The sequence below is a fragment of the Tamandua tetradactyla genome, chromosome 15 (genome assembly GCF_023851605.1).
Source record: "Tamandua tetradactyla isolate mTamTet1 chromosome 15, mTamTet1.pri, whole genome shotgun sequence".
NCBI classification, from domain to species: domain Eukaryota; kingdom Metazoa; phylum Chordata; class Mammalia; order Pilosa; family Myrmecophagidae; genus Tamandua; species Tamandua tetradactyla.
Window position 1 is genome coordinate 53,916,848 of NC_135341.1, and position 13,184 is coordinate 53,930,031.

General features: G+C 36.6%; 1 pseudogene; it reads left to right on the forward strand.

Moving 5' to 3' along the window:
* The first annotated feature begins 3,210 nt into the window (after positions 1-3,210).
* LOC143657989 (ADP-ribosylation factor-like protein 3 pseudogene) lies at positions 3,211-3,764 on the forward strand (annotated as a pseudogene).
* The last annotated feature ends 9,420 nt before the right edge of the window (positions 3,765-13,184 follow it).

Here is a 13,184-nt window from a genome sequence, read left to right on the forward strand (position 1 = left end):
CAAAGTGTTTTTAGCAATGTGTAATGGAGAAGTATTTGTCTTCCTGATCTGTTTGGGTATTTAACTTAAAATATTAAACAGACAAAATAACGAATGAATGATTGAAAAAAGTGGCTATCCATTTTTCACATATGGGTCATAGTATATAAATTTTCACCATATTGAGTCAGAATTCTTAAGGAAATAGGAAAATTACTAAATCTTATTTAAAATTACTTCCTGTGTAAACTCATTCTCATCTCATTTAGTGCTGATTAAATTTCCATCAGTTGCCAGTTTTCTAATACTATTCAAGTCTATGTTTAAATAATTTTGCCCTTTGCCACTGGTGTCTCTCATAGATGAGAGTCATTTTATTCAGTTAAGGTGACTTCTGAGAATAAATATCAGCATAAATTGAAAGAATTGCTTTACAGAGTAAAAATAAGTAATTCTGGAGAGCTGAAAGTAATCTCATAAGTATCTTGACATTGAGGGCACGTTTCAACCCGTACTTTCACTAAAATCTAATATATTTTTTAAGCATTTAAAGTTGAAAGAGGAGCTGCTTACCTCCTGCCCTGACTTTTGTTGTTAATTTGCTTTCGGTGACTTATAAAGATGTTTCTTTAGTCTGTTTTCACTTGAGCATTTGTTAGCTTTATGTTTAGTATTTAGTAACAGGGAACAGTAAGTGGTTATTAGCATCTCGTAAAATATACTTCTGTTTCCTTATAAGGAAATTATGTATGTACACAAAATATGATTAATTTTGTTTGTCTTCTCTAACAAAAATCATACCATGTTAGCTTCATTGAACAAGGGAAGAATAAGTAACATTTGTATGACCATACTAATTCATTCAACAAATATTGTTTAAGCTTTCACTATGTGCCAATCCAAATATAAACCAAGTGAATTCTGTTACCCATCTTCAATATATTGAATATATTTACAGATGTCTTGATTCCATCCTCTTAGAGTGTTCGGTAGATAGCTCATGGGAGGAGTTCTAGGAGGGTCGTTAAGGGAGTCATAAAATGGCAGCCATGCAGCAGGCTGAAAGTGCATCCAACCCAGATTAAACCTAGAGGATGGAGTGTTCCAGGAGCAATATCCCATTGAGAAAAAAAGGAAGGTTGGAAGGATTTGATAGAATACTTGATGTAATGGGTTTTTTAGGAAAAAAATAATTATAAGAAAGTCAATGAAACTCTTGAGGAAAACAAAAAGACTAAGTAAGGAAATAAAACCATAGTATTTAGCTTGGTGTGCTGTTAGCAAAATTTACAAAGACATAGTAAACACGATTTTTTTTTTCTTGCATGCTGTATGGTGGGGGTCACATTTCATTCTTTTTTCCATGTGACTATCCCATTATTGCAGCACCATTTTTTGAATTTTTTTGTTATTGTTTTTGGGAAGTGCTTGGGCCAGGAATCAAACCCAGGTTTCCTGCATGGCAGGTGAGAATTGTACCACTGAACTACCCTTGCACCCCTAAACAATAAATTTTTAAAATGGTATCTACCAAATATGGACTTGGAAAAATTCCTGTTTTCCCTTTGTAACTAGTAGTTTTTTGTGTGGGAATATACTTTGTTTATATTAAATAGCCTGTTCCTCATCAAACTTTTTTCTTTTAGCATCATTTAATAATTCTTGCTTGACTCTATTACTGCTGTGACTTTTACAAAATGGTAATTTCCTAATCCATCATTCCTCCTCCTATATGTATTAGTTTGCATTTACTATAGGTAAGAGTTTTCTCTTCTCCTCTATTTATATCAGCATGGACTCATGGATTTTTATTTTATTTGGTAGGTTTTAATCCATTGCTCTCATTATTTATTTTGATGCTTTAATTGCCCAAGATTTGGCCAGTGGGAGAAACTTCAAGCTGGCTTCTATGTTCTTTTATCACCAACATTTTAATATAAAATTTTTCAAACACAGCAAATAATTTTTCTTTTGCCAGTCATTAATTCATTCACTATTTTATCTTGCTTTATTTTTTCCTTTTTTTCAACTTTTTTTTTTTTGTATAGTATAACATATATACAAAGCAAAGAAATAAAAAAGCAATAGTTTTCACAGCACTCTTCAACAAGTAGTTACAGGACAGATCCCAAAGTTTGTCATGGGCTACCAAATGATCCTCTCAGATTTTTCCAACTAGCTGCTCCAAAATATAGAAGGCTAGAAGGCTTAAATATTTTTTTATCATCACAATTAACTTTTTTCCTTCTTTTTTTGTGAAAAATAACATGTATACAAAAAAAGCTATAAATTTCAAAGCATAGCACCACAATTAGTTGTCAAACATATTTCAGACTTTCACATGGGTTACAATTCCACAATTTTAGGTTTTTACTTCTAGCTGCTCTAAAATACTGGAGACTAAAAGAGATATTAATTTAATGATTCAGCATTCATATTCATTTGTGAAATCCTATCTTCTTTGTATAACTCCACCATCACCTTTGATCTTTCCATCCTCTCTTTAGGGGTGTTTGGGCTTTGGTCATTCTAAATTTTCCGTATTGGAAGGGTCTGTCACTAATTTGGGGTAAGGAGATGAAACTATCTGATGTTCTGGAGAGGCTGGCCTAGGTTTCCAGACTTATCTAGACCAGGGACCGATCTGGAGGTACTTTCTGGAAAGTTACTCTAGTGCCTGGAACCCTTGTGAAATCTTATGTATTGCCCTAGGTGTTCTTTAGGATTAGCTGGAATGGCCCTGGGTGGGGGTTGGCAGGTTATGATAGGTAGCAAGGTCTACCTGAAGCTTGCATAAAGAGCAACCTCCAGAGTAACCTCTCGACTCTATTTGAATTCTCTCTGCCACTGATATTTTATTAATTACACTTCTTTTCCCCCTTTTGGTCAGGATGGAATTGTTGATCCCACAGTGTCAGGGCTGGATCCATCCCTGGGAGTCATCTCCCATGCCACCAGGGAGATTTTCACCCCTGAATGTCATGTCCCACATAGGGGGCATTTTGTCTTGATTTATTTTTTATTAAAGTTAAATATGCAGATAGATGGAAACAAATAGCTCTCTATTACGCATTAAGTAAATAATAGATGGAAACAAATGAATATTATTTAAATGATATCAAAGAATGCCCTGTAAAGCTAACAAACCAAATAGCAGAAAGAAGTTAGGGGGAAAATGACCAAATAATTAAGAAAAAGGCATTAATGGAGGAGGAGAAATTCGGCTAGAGGATGGGCTTACTCTCAATTTTGCACAAATTGAAAAGTGCACCAGACCAGGAAGAGGTGAGAATCCTCCTCCTAGGCTTGGATAATGCTGGGAAGACTACTCTTCTGAGGAAGCTGGCATCTGAAGACATCAGCCACATCACACCTATACAGGGTTTTAACATCAAAAGTGTGAAATCACAGGGTTTTAAACTGAACGTATGGGATATTGTTGGACAGCGGAAAATTAGACCATACTGGAGGAATTATTTTGAAAATACTGATATTTTTATATATGTAATCGACAGTGCAGGCAGAAAAAGATTTAAAGAGACAGGTCAGGAACTGGCTGAGTTACTGGAGGGAAAAAAAGCCAAATTGTGTTGCTAGTGCTTATCTTTGCTAATAAACAGGATTTGCTCACGGCAGCCCCTGCCTCTGAAATTGCAGAAGGACTGAACTTGCATACTATTCGCAACCTAGTCTGGCAGATCCAGTCTTGCTCAGCTCTCATAGGAGAGGGCGTGCAGGATGGATAGAACTGGGTCTGTAAGAATGTCAATGCAAAGAAGAAATAAAATCTAGATGATTGGACATGCAGGAGCTACGGGAGCTGAATTCTGTCCTGAAAAACACTAATTTGCTGCCTTCTGACCAAATGTTTTTCCATCTGTGTACAGCTACAGCTGTTTGAAGAGAGGGAACAGCGCAGTTTAAAAAAGAATCCCCATTCCAGCAGTAGGTTTAACTGATCTCTGAGGATCAGCATCATTTTTCGAATAAAGGAATTATTTCCTCTTGAAAAAAAAAAGGTATTAGTATAAAAGTAACCGTTAAAACAAAAATATAAGCTGTCCTAAACACCAAAAAACAAAAAAAAAATAAAAATAAAAAGAGCAAACATTCCTTCTAGGAAAAACATAGTAAAAATAACAAGTGTATAATAACAAGTAAATACACTTGTTATTTTTACTATGTAGATATAGCACAGAATAATTGGACAAAATTGAGATCAAAGATAATAAATGTGTAATAAATGTAACTGATAATTTAAATCCATCATTGAGAGAAAGGCTTGCTTTTAAATTAATTCACAAGGGAAAGCCAAACTTTGGTAGATTATAAACCTGGTCATCCATTCTTCCCCTTCCTTCATCCATGACTTTGCAATATGACATTGCAATACTCCCATCAAGAAAAGGAGTCTACTCCACCCATTAAATTTGAATTGTCTGTATGAATTGCTTTGGCCAATGGGGCATTAGCAAATCTGTAGCAAGCGGACACTTGAGGGCATCAGAGAGTGTCCTCTCTTGCCGTACTTGAAACCCTGTGATCTCCAAGTGTGCAGTCTACCCTGCTGAATTATAAATGACTCATGACCGAATTACTCAGTCCCTAGCCCTAGCTGATGTTCTGCTAATAGTCAGATGTGTGGATGACGCTATATTATATTAGATCATCCAGTCATCAACCAACCCACAATCCTGACCTTAGATGCATGAGCCAGCCCAGCAGAGTTCAAGTGAGCCAGCCTAGACCTGAAATCCTCAGCCAACCTACAGAATTATGAACTAAATAAATGACTGATTTAAGCCACTAAGTTTTGGCATAATTTATGCAGCAAAAACTGACACACCAATGTTATGCTGCATACAAGCAACACACCAAAAGCGAAGTGATTCAAAAAGGCCAAATATAAAGGTATGGGCAAAGATATACCAGGCAGATGGAAACAGTAGAATGCAGGGGTTGATACCTTAATGTCAGACAATGCAACCTACAAAAACATAAATATGATTAAGGGCACTTCATAATGTTAGAGGCTGGTCTTATCCAGGAAGAAAAAAATGCAGTTATAGCTAAAGAATACAATAAAGATAAAAGTTTTTAATACCATTGTATCAAATAACCCAGAATATCTATGTACCAAATAGCACAGCAACCACCATTATAAAAAGAAACTTCAAGATTACGTTTCCAAGTAATAATTTCAAATCATTTGACTAAATCTCTGGGTAGCTAACTGAGGTAAAAGAATATTGCTCAGGGATGGTCCAAAGAAAGTACATTTGAGAAGCCTGGTACATGAATTAAACCTGCTCTGAATAACAATGTATAATACTAACCTTATTATGAGATGTAGCCTTGCAAATTATAGGACAAATGAGGAAGCATGTATCTCCCACCTTGTGGTTAGACTGTACTCAGAGAGATAAGCATTGTCCTTGGAAAATGGTGATTCAGCAGTCACCTGCTACATGATGAATAGAACAAAGAGACTCATCTGCAATTCATGGTGGAAGTGAGTTCCCAAAAAGGACAGTATTTAGAGTATCAACATCTTCCCTGTGCTTTTTTGGGGACCTGGAGAGGTAAAGTTCTTGACCCTGACTTGAAGTATTAGAGGCCTCCACTCCCTATTCTGTGAATCTACCATCCCCTCCTCCAGGATATTAGTCTAGCCCAGTGTTTCTTTCTTTCTTTTTTTTTTTTTTTTTTAACTTTTTTTATTGTGTGATATAACATATTTATAAAGCAAAGAAAGGAAAAAGCAATTTTTCAAAGCACTCTTCAACAAGTAGTTACAGGACAGATCCCAGAGTTTGTCATGGGCCACTATACCATCATCTCAAATTTTTCTTTCTAGCTCCCCCAAAACATAGGAGGCTAGAAGGAATAAATATTTTTATATCATCACAATTGACTTTTTTTTCTTTTCTGTGAAGAATAGCATATATACAAAAAATTTCAAAGTATAGAGCAGCAATTGGTTGTAGAACAGATTTCAGAGTTTGGTATGGGTTACAATTCCACAATTTTAGGTTTTTACTTCTAGCTGCTCTAAGATACTAGAGACTAAAAGAAATATCAATATAATTTCAGCAATCATACTCATTTGTTAAACCCTACCTTCTCTGTATAACTAACTCCACATTACCTTTGATCTTTCTTTCGCACACTTCAGGGGTATTTGGACTATGCCCATTCTAACTTTCATATTGGAAGGTAGCCCAGTGTTTCTTAACCCAGGGATGATTTTGTCCCTCCCAGGGGACATTTAGCAATGTCTGGACACATTTTTGGTTGTCACAACTTGGGGGAGGCCAGGGATGCTATTAAACTCATGCAATGCACAGGAAAACTCTCCTACAAGAAACAATTATCCAATCCAGAATGTCAGTAGTGCTGAAGTTAATACTCACTCTTGGAACACATACTACTCAGAGCAGGCTTCAAATTTTAAACTACACCCCTATCCACGTAGAGTGGGTTGTTCAAAAAAAAAAAATGAATGAAGGCTTATTTTGAGCGATGAGAATAAGGAGGCAGTGTTGTAGAGAAAGTGGGTGCCTAAGTATAAGAAATGTAAATTAGGAACTGGACCAATGAGGGCTGAACTTCTTGAGGACTTTTCGATTGAATTATGGAGAAATTCATATCACCATTCATATCATCTTTTTGTTATTCCAATCCTCATTGAAAGAATGAAGGTACAAGGCAGCACAGTAGATATGTGACTGACAACACATTCACACCTCTGCTGACCACCGTGCAGTAAGCTGCATCCTATCCTGGGAGCAATGTCCAGAGATTGCAGGTTGTAACCAGCAGCAACATGATCACAGCACCAAAGAGGAATACAGATAAAAAGAACAAGTTTGTAGACACTAAGGGGCATAAAATAAATCACTCTATTTGGTAGATGTTGAGGTCCTCCTACCTCCTATAAACCCTTACCCACTTATCCTTGTCTTAACAAGTATTGTGATTTTCCCTTGGGTATCCTTCTCCCTCCTTGTACTTTTACTTAATTCTTAAATGATAAGTGTATGGGTCAGGTCTTAGATCATTAGTGTAACCCCATCTTTAAGCCCCAGTAGTTCATGGGAAAAAATATGACCCAGTTCTAGCTATTGAGATACAAAAAGAGGTTTACCAGAGGTTAACTGTAAAGGAAGCTTCCATGCTCTTTTCAAAGAATTTCTGAAAATGATCCTCTCTTTTGCTGGGATGTGGATGAGGGAGAGTATCTCTGTGTGTCACAGTTCTTACTTACAGACAATAGAAATGAACTGTGGATAGTTTAAGCAGAAAGGGAATTTATCAAAGGATATCAAAGAGTACTGAGAATCTCTAGGAAGACCAGAGATTAGAGACTAGAGAAAACACCACTACTGCCCCAAAAGGTCACAGACATTCCACTGGCAAAGAATGCTGAGCCCTGGGAACTTCCACCTGAACATCTGCCGCTGCTGTCTCTGGAGATAGTGTGCATCTAGTGCCACCCTTGCCGTGGAGTTTCTGCAAGATTCTTGCATCTTCAGGCCACCAGGTTCTATCTGAATGTCTGCCAAGGATATTAAAGGAGGCTGGGAAATAGAATTTTTGAATTTCACTTTGGAGCAGTGTATCAGTCAGAGTTCTCCAAAGGAAAAAAAACAAGATTTATTTTAAGAAATTAGTTCACGTGATTATGGGGACTGGCAAATCCAAAATCTGCAGGGCAGGCCGGCAAGCTAAAAACTCAGCTGGAGTTGATGCTGCAGTCTTAAAGCAGAATTGCTCCCTCTTCAGGAAACCAGTTTTTGCTCTCAAGATCAACTGATTTAATGATGCCTACCTACACTGTCTAGGGTAATTGCCTTTGCTTAAAGTAGATATTAACCATATCTACAAAGTACCTTCACAGCAACACCTAAATTAATTGTTTGATTAAATAATTGGGTACTGTAACTTAGCCAAGTTGACACATAAAATTAACCATCACAGAAGTTAGGAATCATAAGGTGAAGAACTCCCCATAGGAAAGCTAGTTCAAAGGTACCTTGTGGCCGCAAAGAATGGCATATGTCCACTATATCTTGGGAGTCCTTAACAACCATCAATATGACTTTGATGAGGAATTACCCTTAGGATGAAACTGACATATCCAGAAGTCAGACAGGGGACCTGGAAAGAAACTGGAAGAATAATGATATCACTGAGATGCTGAATCAAATCAGAGCTGAAGCCCACCCTGATTCTGGGATCCAACTCTATCATCCAATAAATCCTCTTTGTTGTTTGAATTGGATTTTCTGTTGCTTATAAATGAATGCATCCTAGCATATATAAATAAAAAGTAATTGGAACATTCCTAAACTCCTAACATTGGAATTCTGAATTAACTGGGTATATGCACTTTAAATGTGGATATATATTATAAATATATATGGCAAAATGTTGTACTAACTGTTATTTCCACTAACAATTTGTGAGTTTCCCTCACACCCTTCCTAATACTGAATTTTATCCTACTTTTTAATATTTATAAGTCTGTTGTTAGTCTTTGTGTTTAAAAAATGAATGAATTATGAATGAAATCAAAACTCTGTTTAAATGTTAGTTATGTGGGCAGGCCATGGTGACTCAATAGGCAGAGTTCTCACCTGCCATGCTGAGACCTGGGTTCGACACCCGGTGCCTGCCCTTGAAAAAAAAAAAGTTAGTTATGCCTATTCCTTTTTTTTTTTTTTTTTTTTTTGTCTATTTCTTTTCTATTAACTTCTTATTTATATTCTTTGGCCATTTTTCTTTTGGGTTACTTATCTTTTTCCCTATTGACTTAATGTTCTTTATTTATTACAAAAATTATCCCTTTGTCATATATTTTGCATTACCATGTTGTCATTTGTCTTTTGATGTACATGTCTGTTTTTCATTTGGCTTTTTATATTGTACCATTTTGAGACTCTTCTCATTTCTTTCCGAGAAATGCTTTTTTTAATCCAATCTGCCAATTTCTTCCTTTTGACTGGAAGCTAAAGCATTGACATTTAAAGTAACCACTGACAGGAGAGGACTTTTATTTGCCATTTCCCTATATCTCATACTTTTTTTTGACCCTCAATTCTTCTATTAATGCCTACTTCCATATTCATATCTGTTTTTAACATTCAAATTAAATGGATCAGACCCCCGTCTCATTTAATCATGAGAATGTGAGTACTGTTTGTTTGTGTTCTTCCATGGTAGGTTTAGGTTCAGAAAGAAGGAAAACTGCTATACTCCATCAGTCCCTAGTCTTTACTACCTCTGCTCCACATGGTGTCACTGTTGAAACACAGAAGATCTGTTATATCACCAACACTCACTAGATGGTTAAAAATGTAAGCACGCTAACAGTCTGAAACTCCAACATTATAAACGCACTGGGCTCTTTTTCCTAGGTCATGCCTATGATGCTAGGATAAAATTTAGAGGCCCTGCAGGGGTGCGAGGGTAGTTCAGTGACAGAATTTTTACCTGCTATGTGGGAGACCCAGGTTCAAGTCCCCACCCATGCACTTCTCAAAAACAAACAAGCATGCAAAGAAAGAAAGAAAAAACAAACAAAAATTCAACAAATAGCGCTGCAATAACAGAATACTCACATGGAAAAAGAATGAAGTGTGACCCCCACCATACAGCATACAAAAAAAAAAAAAATTATAGGCGCTGAGCTTAGAAACCAGGCCTCCCAGCCAGCAGTGTTAAACCCATGTAAGCAGTCCAGGCGCCCCTTGTCCTCATGATGTATTTTTCCTGAGAAAGCCTCAGTGTCCATCTCAAATTGCTGCCACTTTAGACCATCAAAGGTGATGTAGTAACAAGGACTCTCCTAAAAGCAGTGGTCAGGGTCTCAAACCTTCCCTTCTCAAATTGTCAATTTTCTCCCAGCAGCCTTCAAATTCCTTGTGCCAAAGGACATGATGAAAAGAGTAGCGTTTGTCATTACCCAAAATATGTAGTCACACCCTTCCTCTGCTTGCCTTACATCTACCTAATTAAAGGGAATCCCTCAAGGAGTCTTCCAGAGCAAAGGGCTATTGGGTAGACCTCCACTAACAGGAATGCAACTGACAACTTTAAATAATAATTTATCTTCTAATAAAAATGTAAAACCCTAAGCAGCCTGTGCTGGTTTGAAATGATGTATATACCCTAGAAAAGCCATGTTTTAATCCTAATCCCATTTTGTAAAGTCAGCCATTTCTTCTAATCCCTATTCAATGCTGTATGTTTGAGACTGTAATTAGATCATCTCCCCAGAGATGTGATTTAATCAAGAGAGTTTGTTAAACTGGATTAGGTAATGACATGTCTCCACCCATTCAGATGGGTCTTGATTAGTTTCTGAAGTCCTATAAAAGAGGAAACATTTTGGAGGAGAGCAATTCAGAGAGAGCAGAGCAGAATGACATAGCTACGAGAAGCAGAGTCCACCAGCCAGTGACCTTTGGAGATGAAGAAGGAATATGCCTCCTGGGGAGCTTCATGAAACTGGAAGCCAGGAGAAGAAGCTAGCAGATGATGCCATGTTCCCCATGTGCTCTTCCAGATGAGAGAGAAACCCTGACTGTGTTCACCATGTGCCCTTCCACTTGAGAGAGAAACCCTGAACTTCATCAGCCTTCTTGAACCAAGGTATCTTTCCCTGGATGCCTTTGGTTGGACATTTCTATAGATATGTTTTAATCGGGACATTTTCTCAGCTTTAGAACTGTAAACTTGTAACTTATTAAATTCTCCCTTTAAAAAGCCATTCCATTCCTGGTATATTGCATTCTGGCAGCTAGCAAACTAGAACACAGCCTATTATAAGGAAAAGAGGGTTTTACCACATACACTGAGTACACATTGATTTAAAACCTGTTTTCTTTATTTAACTGAGCTAGTTTATTCCAGTGCTTAAGAAAGTGTGAAATCCCAACTGCCAGGGTTTGCATTCTCACTGCAGTAATATATTAGCTTTGTGACCCCTTGTAATACTACCTACCCCAAAATGGAATAAATAACATAATCTATGTTAAATATTCAACAGGTTACCCAGCACAGAGTAATACAGAGTTAACTGCTACTGTTATCATTGTTTGACCATTGTCATTATTGAAGGCTCTCCTTTGTATCCTTTCAATGTCTGGAAGTAGGAATAGATCATCACGAGAAAGAAAACAACCTTACTATTATCAAACCACAGTCAAGAGTCCAAAGGATTCAGCTCTTGCGGCTCTCGAAGTTGTTGGCGTTGCCGTCGCACCCGGAAAAAAAAAAAAAGTCCAAAGGGTTATACCAAAATAAATTTAAAAATTAATCATCAAACTCATTTCAATTCCCCATGAGTCAGCCTCTTAACCAACACTAATCATTTTTTAATACCATAACTTTAATACAGTTTAAAGCATAGAAGTGACTTTAACCAATTTTCTATTGTTGGATATTTAGGTTGTTCCACTTTCTTGGTATTATAAATAACATGGATAAAATGGTGGTTAAATATGTGCTCACATTCATTATTTCCTTAGAAAAAATTCCCAGAGGTGTAATTGTTAAATCAAAGGATATGAACATTTTTTTTTAAACTTTTGATCTGGCTTACATAATTGTTCCCCATCTAGAAGACATATATATCTTTACATTTCCATCAACAGAATACAAAAGTGCAGAAAACTTAACCAACACTACCTATTGTTTTCCTTTATCTTTACCAATTTAAAGTGTGGAAAATCGTTTCTCACTGTTTTAATTTGCATTTATTTGATTTCTGGGAAAGCTGTTATATACTTTTTCATGTGTTTCTTCACCATTTATTTGTGTTCTTTTTAAAATTACTGTTTTATCATTTTCTTTTGGAGAATTAATCCTTTTCATATTGATTTATGTGAGTACTTCCTATTATAAGAGTACTTTCTATTATAGTACTTTCTCACATATTGCAAATATTTTGCTTCCAATTTTATTTAGGAGTTTAAAAGCATAAGGTTTCTGATATACAGAAAATTATGCTGTACTAGACCTACACATTGCTAAATATCCCTAGAATATTAGGGCCAAAGAGATAATACTCTGAGTCTCCAGAGAGAAAATAACCCACAAGGAATCATAATAAAAATGACTCTGAACTTCTCAACAATATTTGAAGGAAGAAAACAATGAAGCAGTGTCTTCAATGTGTTGAAAGGATCCTATAACCAGCTAACCAATCACTCAAATGTGAAGATAGAATATAGACATATTCAGATTTGCAAGATCTGAAAAAAATTACCACCTATATTAGTTTCTTACTGTTGCTATAACAAATTTTGTCAGATACTTAGTGACTTATAACAACAAAAATTTATTCTCTTATAGTTCTGGAGGTCAGAAGTCCTAAAATCAAGGTGTTGACAAGGTTGTATTCCTTCCAGAGGCTCTAGCATAGAATACGTTTGCTCACCTTTTCTAGTTTCTAGAGGCTGCCTGCATTCCTTGACTTGTGCCCTGTCCTCTCCATCTTCAAAGCCAGTAAGGAAGCATCTCTCTCTCTCTTTCCCTCCCTCTCTCCCTCCCTCTCTCTCTCTTTCCCTCCCTCTCTCCCTCCCTCTCTCTCTCTCTCTCCCTTTTTTCGCCCTTTTATAAAGATCTTTTTACCCTTGTAATTACATTGGGCCCACTCAAATAATCCAAGATAAATCTCTCCATTTCAAGATCTTTACCTTAATCACACCTGCAAAGTCCCTTTACCATGTAAGATAAATGTACATAGATTTCAGAGATTGAGACATCTTTGGGGGCCATTGTCCTGTCTACCACACTACTCAAGCACTTTGTTTCCACTAATATAAAGGATAATCTAAGAAAGGCTAAGACATGGAATACAGTAAATAGGAAATTCAAGAGAAAAGGAAGGGAATCTCCAAATGATGGTGAAACCATAATGTCCACATAATAACTGTATGCCAGTACTGATTGGAGCAGTGTGACATGAAAGACAGGCATGTCAACAGTTGACCTCGCCATGTTTCTGCCACCATAACATTTTTAACCTGATGAAACTGCTGGAGTATCTGCTTCAACAAAACAGGAATAAATCTAAATATAAGAAAATCAAGGACCCAAGGAAAATAAATCAGGAGAAAAGCAAGTGGAATTCCAAGGACAACATCAAAAAGCCCTAGGATTATAGTTGTATGGAATGCCTAGAGAGCAAACAACAG